Raw genomic sequence first — 11716 nt, forward strand, 5'->3', positions numbered from 1 at the left:
TAAGTTTAGTAGTTCACCTCTTGCCATACATATTAGAGTTCTGAATTACTAGGACCTAAAATATTCTGGTCCACCTTACCAGAATTGGTAGAGAATGAATAGGTTTATACATGTGTACTTTCTGAGCTGCCACCAGAGCTCACTACTTAGATTGGTAATGTTAATTAAAATACTAAACTTTTACATATTTTGCTTTTAATAGCCTACAGAAGATGGTTCACTGATTCCTTGATATCTGAAGGTCCTCACTTTGAGTATCAGCTATTTCCCTGTGCTTTCATATAATGGTGCCACATGAGACCTGGTTTGAAGTGGCCTTATTCTAAGCCTCTGAAACATTCTGTCTGGTTTTCATGGTGTTCTGCTTTCTCGCCACCATCTCTCTTTCTGCTTACCACAATTTCCTCCTTGCTTCTATTCTTTGCCACTTTCAATTTTTAAATGTGTCACATGATCAAATATTTTCAGAGTGTTCATAAAGAGAGAGTGAATTAGAGTCCTGAGTGAGCACAGGTGAAATTGATTTATAATAAAACACAAGACTTTCCATGCTATCCGTCTTAAAAGATGGTTCATTTTTAATCCAAATCGTTGAGACTGCTGGTTTAAGTGAGAAGGGGCTGGGTAAGGTTGCCTCTCAGTGTTCCAGTTGTTGGAATAATCCCTTCTGAAAGGGGACTGAATGTATGTATATATTTTGCATTAATTTTAGTAGGGCATAGGTCTTGATATATGTACATATGTTTGTATATACATATATACATGTGTGTACTGAAAATAAACACTAAATGATCTACTGAAACAAGATTTCTGATTCCAGAAGGAAGTATTTGTATGAAAGGTGTTTCCCATGTGGGATGACCCATGTGTACCTCTATCCACAGTAGCATAATTTTTAATAGCAAAAAGCTGGGAACAATTACAATAGGAGAAAGTCTAAAGTGATAGAACAGTGAAAGGCTGTAAAAACAGAAAGAAGGGAAGTTCTTTGTGTATCAACATGGTGTGATTTCTGTGCTGTAATAGGTTGTCTAGCTGTTGTTGTTCAGTCGCTAAATCACGTCCAACTCTCACGCGACCCCCTGGACTGTAACCCACCAGGCTCCTCTGCCATGGGATTCTCCAGGCAAGAAAACTGGAGTGGGGTTCCACTTCCTTCTCCAGGGGGTCTTCCTGACTCAAAGACTGAAGCTATGTCTCTTGCATCTCCTGCATTGCAGCTGGATTATTGACCACTGAGCCTCCAGGGAAGTCCCCAAAGGTAGTCTAAGTGAAAGTGAAGTTGCTCAGTTGTTGCTGACTCTTTGAGACCCCATGGACTGTAGCCTACCAGGCTCCTCCACCCATGGGATTTTCCAGGCAAGAGTACGGGAGTAGGTTGCCATTTCCTTCTCTATAGGATCTTCCCAAACCGGGGATCAAACCTGGGTCTTCCGCATTGTAGGCAGATGCTTTACCATCTGAGCCACCAGAGAAGTCTAAAGGTAGTCTAGAGAGCTGTAAAAAAATAAGCCCACATGCATCAGCACAATTGGAGTTTATTTCTCACTCTCATTTTTGGCAAGGGGTTCTCCTCCACGAGGTGATTCTGGGACCTTAACTCCAAAGGATCATTTTGTTTTCTTTAACTGAGATTGCGTGAAGACCATCATGTTTTTCCTTTCCTCATCTGGTCCTACTTCCCTCCAAAGCTTCATCATCGTCTGCGTCCAGCCAGTGAAATGGTGAACGCATCCCTGCTTCTTAACTCTTGATCTTAACACATTGTATCTGAAAGAGCTGGACCCAGAGCCATAGCTCAATCAAACAAAGGTTGTAAAATGCCCGTTCCTGCCCGAGCAGCTGCTCTGAGCTATAACTACTTACCCTGAAATGGGAGAATGTTCTTTGTGGACTTGTAGGTTTCTCTGCCATCATCTCATTTACATATCCCTACTAGAAAAAAGCAAGGTGCACAGTATCTGTGTCACTAGGCATCTAAAGAGAAGGGGGAATGTATATTTGTATTATTACATGTCTTGAAAAACAATTAGTTACCATGGTTACCTATGGAAGGAGTTTGGGGAATTAGCAAATAGGAGAGGAGACAGAAAGGAAACTTCATTATATACCTTTATATACTTTTGATATGCTAACACATGAATGGAATTACTTATACAGAAAAAAATAAGAACTAGGAAGATGATGGACTGCTGTACCAAACTAGGCAGAAGGAAGGTAAGAAGTATGACTTCCAGACATGCTGTCGACCCATCTGGCTCAGGGCCTGCACATCCCACCAGCAGCGTGGGAGTGTGCAAGGCCATCTGGGAGCCCCGTCAGCAACTGCGGTCTTGAAGGCTGTGAGCGAAGTGTAGGCGAAGATGTACCAGAACTGATGTCACTATAGGAAACCTACTTTTCTTTTCTGAGAGAGGAGACAGAAGCTCATACAGGGACTATCTCACTTCATACAGTCTGTGAAATATACATAAGTAAGGCAGGTGTATTTTCATAGTTCTTTTCAGTAAATATATATTTCTTATTGACCTCGGTGGATTGGACAGTTTTCACCACAGAGAATGGAACACTGATGTCTCTGGACAAGTAAATACTCCTTGTGGCATCCAGTTATGGATTCAGGCAATGAAGGATATCTGCAGAGACAGTAGGGGATGAAAGTTAGGTCCAAGTAGTCAAAGCTATGGTTTTTCCAGTAGTCATGTATGGATGTAAGAGTTGGACTATAAAGAAGGCTGGGCACCGAAGAATTGATGCCTTCAAACTGTGGTGCTCGAGAAGGCTCTTGAGAGTCCCTTGCACAACAAGGAGATCAAACCAGTCAGTCCTAAAGGAGATCAGTCCTGAGTGTTCATTGGAAGGACTGATGCTAAAACTGAAGCTCCAATACTTGGGCCACCTGATGCAAAGGGCCAACTCGCTGGAAAAGACTGATGCTGGGAAAGATTGAGGGCAAGAGGAGAAGGGGGCGACAGAGGATGAGATGGTTCTAGGGCATCATTGACTCAATGGGCAAGAACTTGAGCAAACTCCAGGAGGTAGAGAAGGACAGGGAAGTCTGGCATGCTGCAGTTCACGGGTCACAAAGAGTCTGACACAACTTATCAACTAAACAGCAACCACAAGGAGATGGAGAGATGGCAGAGGAGGAGATGGCTGCCTAGTACCTACATGGGATGATGTCCAAGGGAGGTTTCATCTTTATCTTCAAAAAATGTTGCCTATAAAGACTGAGAAGCACCAGGAATCCAGCGTGAGGGAGGTTGTCAATGATTTTTATAGGTTCACTGTGACAGGAGCACAGCCCCCAGGAGATGTCAGCATACTCCCCACCCCGGTGTCATCAGCTGATGCAACCCTGCCTGCTTTCCTGGGAGAAAGCTGGAAGAATGATCTGGAGAAGCAGCGGCAGGGGTGTCCCGGGAGGTGTACTCGGGACAGCCTTGGGAGACGCGCTCTCAAACAAGACAGGAGGGATGTGCTTCACGTTTTGGCTAAGGCTTGATTCTGCTGTGGAGTCTGAAGTATAGTGCCAGCCATTCTTCAGCGTTTCATTTATCTGAGCCAATGCAAAACTCTTGACTCCAATTATTTATAACATGTCCTTTCCCTAATCACCCAGTATTCCTCATTAGATGGATCAAAATTTCCTGAAAGAGACAACAAAAGAAAACATGTGGTATCACCCCTTAGGAAAGTGTGTTATTTTGCTTTTCCAGTGTGCAAGCATCCACTCAGATCTTGCATAAACAGGCCACAGTTTGCATCTTCAAGGGGCTCCATAACTCCTTGGGGAAGACAAAGAGTAAAATAAATAACACTGTGCTAAGAGTTATGATTAAAAGTACATATTTTTGGTTCCCAAATTTTTCAGTTTCAGGGACCCATAAAATTAGAAGTGTAATGTAACACACAGCTGCCATTATTTATTTGGTTCAGAAAGTCCTTACATAAAACCCACCACTTACTAACATCACCATTTCATTGTATAAAGCTTATCACAATACCTAAAAACATGGTGTATAATCACATACAAGGAAAAAAAAGAACTTTTGGAAACAATTGATATACATAATCTTAAATAGGAATCTTAGGGGTAAAAGTTGGTTTCAAGGGAATTTCTTTTAACTGGCAGTTTTTTCAGGGTCTATAGACCAGGCAGCCCACCGTGAGTTGCTGCTGTCAACACCCCTCCAACAATGACTATGATGAGATAAGCCCCCAGCCTGAGCTCTTTTAGGAAACTTGAGAATAATTACATTCTTCATGCCTCATTTTCTGGTGATACTCTAAAATGGGAAAAAAAAAGAAAACGGAGACAACCACACTCCCATACCTCATTCTCATAAAGCTCTGACCTCTCTGCCCCTGACTCAATAACTTTTAAACTTGAGGAAATCCTTTTCTTTTTTTTTTTTTAATTATCATTTGCAATTTATTCCCAGAAATATTCTTCCTCTGCTTTTTCTTTTATTCTTTAATAAAAGGCTTATATTATGATATTTTCCAAATACTGAAGCAACTTTGTATTGTGGACTAAATGAAGTGTGGTGATGGTATGTTAGATTATACATCAGAAATCTGGATGTTATTTTGTTTAATATTTTTCTTGTAAATAAGAATAGGCTATAATTTTCTTCATTGCCATCCCTCATTTATGCTTTTTCTAAAAAAAAACAAAAAACAAAAAACCTCGAGACTGCAATGACCCTTAGAGGCAACACTTATTTTTCTATTCTCTGAAAGAACTTGGTAAGGTTTGGAAATAATTGTTTCTTGAATGTTTGTTAAAACTTAGTGGTAAAAACTCTCTGGGTCTGAAAATGATTTCTGGAGAAGATTTTTACATGCTGATTCAGTTTCTTTAATGGTAAGATTTTCTTTCTCCTCTTAAGTTAGATTTAGTAATTTGAAATGTTCTAGAATTTACCCATTTTACATAAATTTTCAAATATATCAATCTGAATTTTTGTAGTTTTGCTTACAACTGTTTTATCTCAGCTATATCTGCAGATATGTTTCTCTTTAATATTCTTAATACTGTTAATTTTGTCTTAACAGTATTTTAATTTTTTAATTAAAATACTTAACACTTTTAATTAAAATTTTAATTTATAAAAATTATTAAAAATAAAAAATTTAAATTTATTAAAATACTAAAATTTTTATTAAAATAATACTTTTATTGATTTTAACAGTATTTTAATTTAACTTTTGTTATTCTTGATTAATATTTTCAAAGATTTGTCATTCCTAGTAGTTATTTTAAATAATCAGTCTTTGATTTCTGCTGATTCTCTCTAATGTTATGTTTCATTTTCATTTCATTCATTTGTGCCCTTATTGCCTATTTCTATTTTTTATTTATTATTTTTAACAAGTTAAATTGGATACTTAGTTCATTTGTTTCAGTCTTTCTACCTTCAAATAAGAGCATTAAACATGATGAGAATTTAAGTATCTTATTAGCTGCATCTCATGAGTTTTAATTAGCATTGTTATTATCATTTAGCTGTAAATATTTTTAGCTTTTAATTATGTCCTCAGTCTTCTTTAACCTATAAGAGCTCCTCAGTCTTTCTCTATCTTTCATAACCTTCATACTTTTGAAGAGTAAAGCCTAGATATTTTGTAAATTGCCCCTCAATTTGTACTTTGTTACAATCTTTTTTTTTTTTTTCTCTTTTTGTGTTCTACATTTTAACTTCGTGTGTGTCTAGATCTAACATTGTTCTACTTATTTGTTGGGATTCACAGTCATTCTGAACTGGATATTAATCGAAGATTGATGTTTTCAACAATTTTGGAAAACTTTCAGTCATTATACCTTCAAAATGTGGTCCACTGGAGAAGAGAATGGCAAACCACTTCAGCATTCTTGCCTTGAGAACCCCAAGAACAGTATGAAAAGGCAAAAAGATAGCACACTGAAAGATGAACTCCCCAGGTTCATATGCTACTGGAGATAGCTACTGCTATCTACTGGGATGCTACTCCCAATATGCTACTGGAGATCAGTGGAGAACTAACTACAGAGAGAATGAAAAGATGGGGCCAAAGCAAAAACAACACCCAGCTGGGGATGTGACTGGTGATGGAAGTAAAGTCTGATGCTGTAAAGAGCAATACTGCATAGGAACCTGGAATGTTATATCCATGAATCAAGGCAAATTTGACGTGGTCAAATGGGAGATGGCAAGAGTGAACATTTGACATTTTAGGAATCAGCAAACTAAAATGGATTGGAATGGGTGAATTTAACTCAGATGACCATTATATCTACTACTATGGGCAGGAATCCCTTAGAAGAAATGGAGTAGCCATCATGGTCAACAAAAGAGTCAAAAATGCAGTTCAGTTCAGTTCAGTTCAGTCACTCAGTCGTGTCCAACTCTTTGCGACCCCATGAATCACAGCACACCAGGCCTCCCTGTCCATCACCAACTCCTGGAGTTCACTCAGACTCACGTCCATCAAGTCAGTGATGCCATCCAGCCATCCCATCCTCTGTCGTCCCTTTCTCCTCCTGCCCCCAACCCCTCCCAGCATCAGAGTCTTTTCCAATGAGTCAACTCTTCTAATGAAGTGGCCAAAGTACTGGAGTTTCAGCTTTAGCATCATTCCTTCGGAAGAACAGCCAGGGCTGATCTCCTTCAGAATGGACTGGTTGGATCTCCTTGCAGTCCAAGGGACTCTCAAGAGTCTTCTCCAACACCACAGCTCAAAAGCATCAATTCTTCGGTGCTCAGTTTTCTCCACAGCCCAACTCTCCCATCCATACATGACTACTGGGAAAACCATAGCCTTGACTAGACAGACCTTTATTGGCAAAGTAATGTCTCTGCTTTTGAATATGCTATCTAGGTTTGTCATAACTTTCCTTCCAGGAGTAAGCATCTTTTAATTTCATGGCTGCAATCACCATCTGCAGTGATTTTGGAGTCCCCAGAAATAAAGTCTGACACTGTTTCCACTGTTTCCCCATCTATTTCCCATGAAGTGATGGGACCGGATGCCATGATCTTCATTTTCTGAATGTTGAGCTTTAAGCCAACTTTTTCACTCTCCACTTTCACTTTCATCAAGAGGCTTTTTAGTTCCTCTTCACTTTCTGCCCTAAGAGTGGTATCATCTGCAAATCTGAGGTTATTGGTATTTCTCCCGGCAATCTTGATTCCAGCTTGTGCTTCATCCAGCCCAGCATTTCAAAACATGATGTACTCTGCATATAAGTTAAATAAGCAGGGTGACAATATACAGCCTTGATGTATTCCGTTTCCTGTTTGGAACCAGCCTGTTGTTCCATGTCCAGTTCTAACTGTTGCTTCTTGACCTGCATACAGATTTGGATACAATCCTCAAAAATGACAGAATGATCTCTGTTCGTTTCCAAGGCAAACCATTCAATATCACAATAATCCAAGTCTATGCCCCAACCAGTAATGCTGAAGAAGCTGAAGTTGAGCAGTTATTTGAATACCTACAAGACCTTCTAGAACTAACACCCCCAAAAGATATCCTTTTCATTATAGGGGACTGGAATGCAAAAGTAGACAGTCAAGAGATTTGCCCAACAGGCAAATTGGGCCTTGGGGTAAAAAATGAAGCAGGTCAAAGGCTAACAGTTTTGCCAAGAGGATGCACTGGTCATAGCAAACACCCTCTTCCAACAACACAAGAGAAGACTCTATACATGGACATCACCAGATGGTCAACACAGAAATCAGATTGATTATATTCTTTGCAGCCAAAGATGGAGCAACTCTATGCAATCAGCAAAAACAAGACCAGGAGCTGATTGTGGCTCAGATCATGAACTCCTTATTGCCAAATTCAGACTTAAATTGAAGAAAGTAGTGAAAACCAGTAGACCATTCAGGTATGACCTAAATCAAATCCCTTACAATTATACAGTGGAAGTGACAAATAGATTCAAGGGATTAGATCTGATAAATAGAGTGCCTAAAGAACTATGGACTGAGGTTTGTGACATTGTACAAGAGACAGGGAGCAAGACTGTCCTCAAGGAAAAGAAATGCAAAAAAGCAAACTGGCTGTCTGAGGAGGCCTTACAAATAGCTGTGAGAAGAAGAGAAGCGAAAAGCAAAGGAGGAAAGGACAGATACCCATTTGAATGCAGAGTTCCAAAGAATAGCAAGAAAAGATAAGAAAGTCTTCCTCAGTGATCAATGCAAAGAAATAGAGGAAAACAATAGACTTGGAAAGACTAGAGATCTCTTCAAGAAAATTAGAGATACCAAGGGAACATTTCATGCAAAGATGAGCTCAACAAAGGACAGAAATGGTATGGACCTAACAGAAGTAGATGATATTAAGAGGGGGTGGCAAGGATACACAAAAGAACCGTACAAAAAAGATCTTCATGACCCAGATAACCACGATGGTGTGAACAGTCACCTAGAGCCAGACATCCCAGAGTCCGATATCAAGTGGGCCTTAGGAAGCATCACTATGAACAAAGCTAGTGAAGGTGATGAAATTCCAGTTGCGCTATTTCAAATCCTAAAAGATGATGCTGTGAAAGTGCTGCACTCAATATGCCAGCAAATTTGGAAAACTCAGCAGTGGCCACAAGACTGGAAAAGGTCAGTTTTCATTCCAATCCCTAAGAAAGACAATGCCAAAAAATGCTCAAACGACTTCACAATTGCACTCATCTCACATGCTGGCTTAGCAGCAGCAGCAGCAGCACATGCTGGCAAAGTAATGCTCAAAATTCTCAAAGCCAGAGTTAAACAGTACATGAACCATGATCTTCCAGATGTTCAAGCTAGATTTAGAAAAGGCAGAGGAACCAGAGATCAAACTGCCACATTTTCAATGTATCCTGCAGATATCCTTCTTTAATCTTTTCCATCTCTTAGTCTCTATTTGATACATTTTGGAGATTTCAGATTTTCTAGGTCTGAATTTTCTCTTTAACTGTGTATAATCTTCTGTTTGCCCCACACATTGTTGTATCTATTAGGTTTTTAATGCAAAATCAGTGGGTTAGAATCATAAACATTTACGTATCTGCCACTTTTCCAATTAAGATGAGTTGTTTTCCTGGTCTGGGATCACTTGACTGATTTCTATTGTGAGCCAGTACATCACGCTAGTGTGGAGCTTGGCTCAGTGTAAGCTAGGGTGTTGGAAAACACTTAGACGTTAGTTGCAGTGTCAGGCATCTCTTAGATGCAAGTCGGCTGTGTTTTCCTCAGGGGGGCTATGGTAGGGGGGTTCCAAAGAACATGGAGAGTTCTGTCCTTATATGCAATTATGAAAGCACTTTTCAAATCTGTTTACATCATCTCTGCAAATGTTCTATTTTTCAAGCATAGAGTCAAAATGAAAAGGGACCACTGAAGAACTTGCATTCAAGAACATCAGTTAGAACAGTTTTACAGATAATCTGTCAGAGCACTCACCCAATATTTGTTTGTTTTTTGTAGAAGCTTTACAGTTTCAGGTCTTATGTTTAAGTCTTTAAAACATTTTTTAGTTAATTTCTATGAGTGATGTAAGATGGGGTTTCAACTTTATTTCTCTGCGTGGGGGTATCCAGTGTTCCCAGCACCATTTACTGAAGAGACTGTCCTTTCCCCACTGAGTATCCTTGGCTCTCTCGTCAACTACAAGTTGACCACATATCCTAGGATTTATTTCTGGGCTCTTGTTTCTGTTCCTTTGGTCTGTTTGTCTATTTTTATGCCGATACCATACTGGTTTGATTACAATAGCTTTACAGTATAGTTTTAAATCAGGGAATATCATGGATCCGACTTTGCTTTTAATCAGACTTTCTTTGGCTATTTGGGGTTATTTGTGATTCCACACAAATATTATTTTTAAAATTTCTGTGAAATATCTCATTGGAAATTTTAATAGAGATTGCGTAGAATCTGTAGATGTCTTTATCTTTGGGTAGTATGGGCCTTTTAACAGTACTAATTCTTCTGACTAATAAACATGGAATATTTTGCTGGTTATTTCTTTGTTAAATTGCTCCAAGTGTCCTATAGTTTTCAGTCTGCAGGTTTTCCAACTTCTTCCAACTCCTTAAATTTATTCCTAAGCATTTCTTCTTCATTATGTCATTGTAAACAGGATTGTTCCATTTATGTATTTTTCAGATATTTCCTTTTTAGTGTATAGAAACACAACTAATTCCTGCATGTTGATTTTGGGTTCTGCAGCTTTCCAAATCTGTTGATTGTTTTTAACAGTTCTTTAATGGAGCTTTAGAATTTTCTACATATAAGATCATATTACTGATATAGGCAAAGACAGTTTTACTTATTTTCTGATCTGAATGTCTTTTGTTTCTTTCTCTTGCCTGATTGCTATGGCTAGGACTTCTAGTAACATGTTAGGTGAGAGTGGTGAGAGTTGACACCCCATCTTGTTCCTGACCTTGAATGAAAAGCTCTCAGTCTTAATCATCTAGTATAACTGGTGGGCATGCACGAGACGTTCCACACCTACAAGGTGGCATGATTAAAAAGAGCCTAGGCTCTGAAGTCAGGGAGAGGCGTGTTCTAATTGTGCCTCTGCTACTACTCTAAAGTCTTACAAAAGTGCTGTGTCTCAGTCTCTTTATCTCTCAAATTAGGGTAATCTTAGCACATGTTGCTTTCCTGAGAATAAAATAACGACTACAAAGTACTTAGCAGACACTCAAAACATATTAGCCTGCTTCCCATAAGGTCAGCGTTTCTCACAGTGATTCAAGGAACATGAAACATGCCCCAAGAGCAGGGGAAAGAGAGCACATGTAATTCTCAGTCCAAGTGGGGATCCTGCAGATTTCTCCACCTAGAAGTGAAAAATTTCTTTGATGCCACTTATATTTATCTTGAAAAGACATGTGCATTTGCAATTCCCTGCATAATCCCAGCGCTGTTCTAAGGGTGTGGCTTCTCTTACAGCCTGCTTTAGTAACAGCTGCTTTCTCTCCCACACTGTGCCCCACTGTGCTTGGAGTGGAGGAAGAAATTCTGCTTAGTCATCACTGCCAACTCTGGGTCATGTTTCATCCTCCATCTGCAGCTCCATGATATAGAACCTTTTCTTGGTATAGTCAGCCAGAACCCTGGGTCACTCTCCATCATTCCTTGAAGTTTATGACTTCCAATCATTGATGCTTTTCTCAGTACTGCTGCTACCATTATTATGATTATTTTTTAAATTATGGTTATTTTGATAATCACACAGAAAAATAGCTCTGAAATATCACTGAAGTATGCAATAAGTATCACCCCCATGAGCAATCAGTAAGTAATATTATATCATGACTAAGATACATATGCACATGCATTTCAGAAAAAAAAAAATCTTATTCATATTAGGTGCAATGAACTCCTGTATTTCCTATTCTCTTCTATTCTTACTCTCTCTCCTAGTTCAAAGAATATTTTTAGTACTCACTTAATTTACATCAAAACTTCTGTCTCCAAGTTCCCTGTGCCATCTAGACTATCACCCCTCCCACTATAACCAAGCGAAACTCTTCCTTCTCCCATCTAGAATCATCTCTCCTTTTGTGCAGTGCTTCCTATCCCCTCTGACTCATTCATGACCATCTCTTTTGCAAATCATTATTTCTCTTTTGTAAGTCATGATTTCTCTTTTCATCAAATTTCCTCCTTTTCTGGATCATTCCCATCACCATTGTAACTACACCCCCCTTAATGATTGCATCCAGCCCAATGGC

This window comes from Bos indicus, chromosome 9 (genome assembly GCF_029378745.1).
Source record: "Bos indicus isolate NIAB-ARS_2022 breed Sahiwal x Tharparkar chromosome 9, NIAB-ARS_B.indTharparkar_mat_pri_1.0, whole genome shotgun sequence".
NCBI lineage: Eukaryota > Metazoa > Chordata > Mammalia > Artiodactyla > Bovidae > Bos > Bos indicus.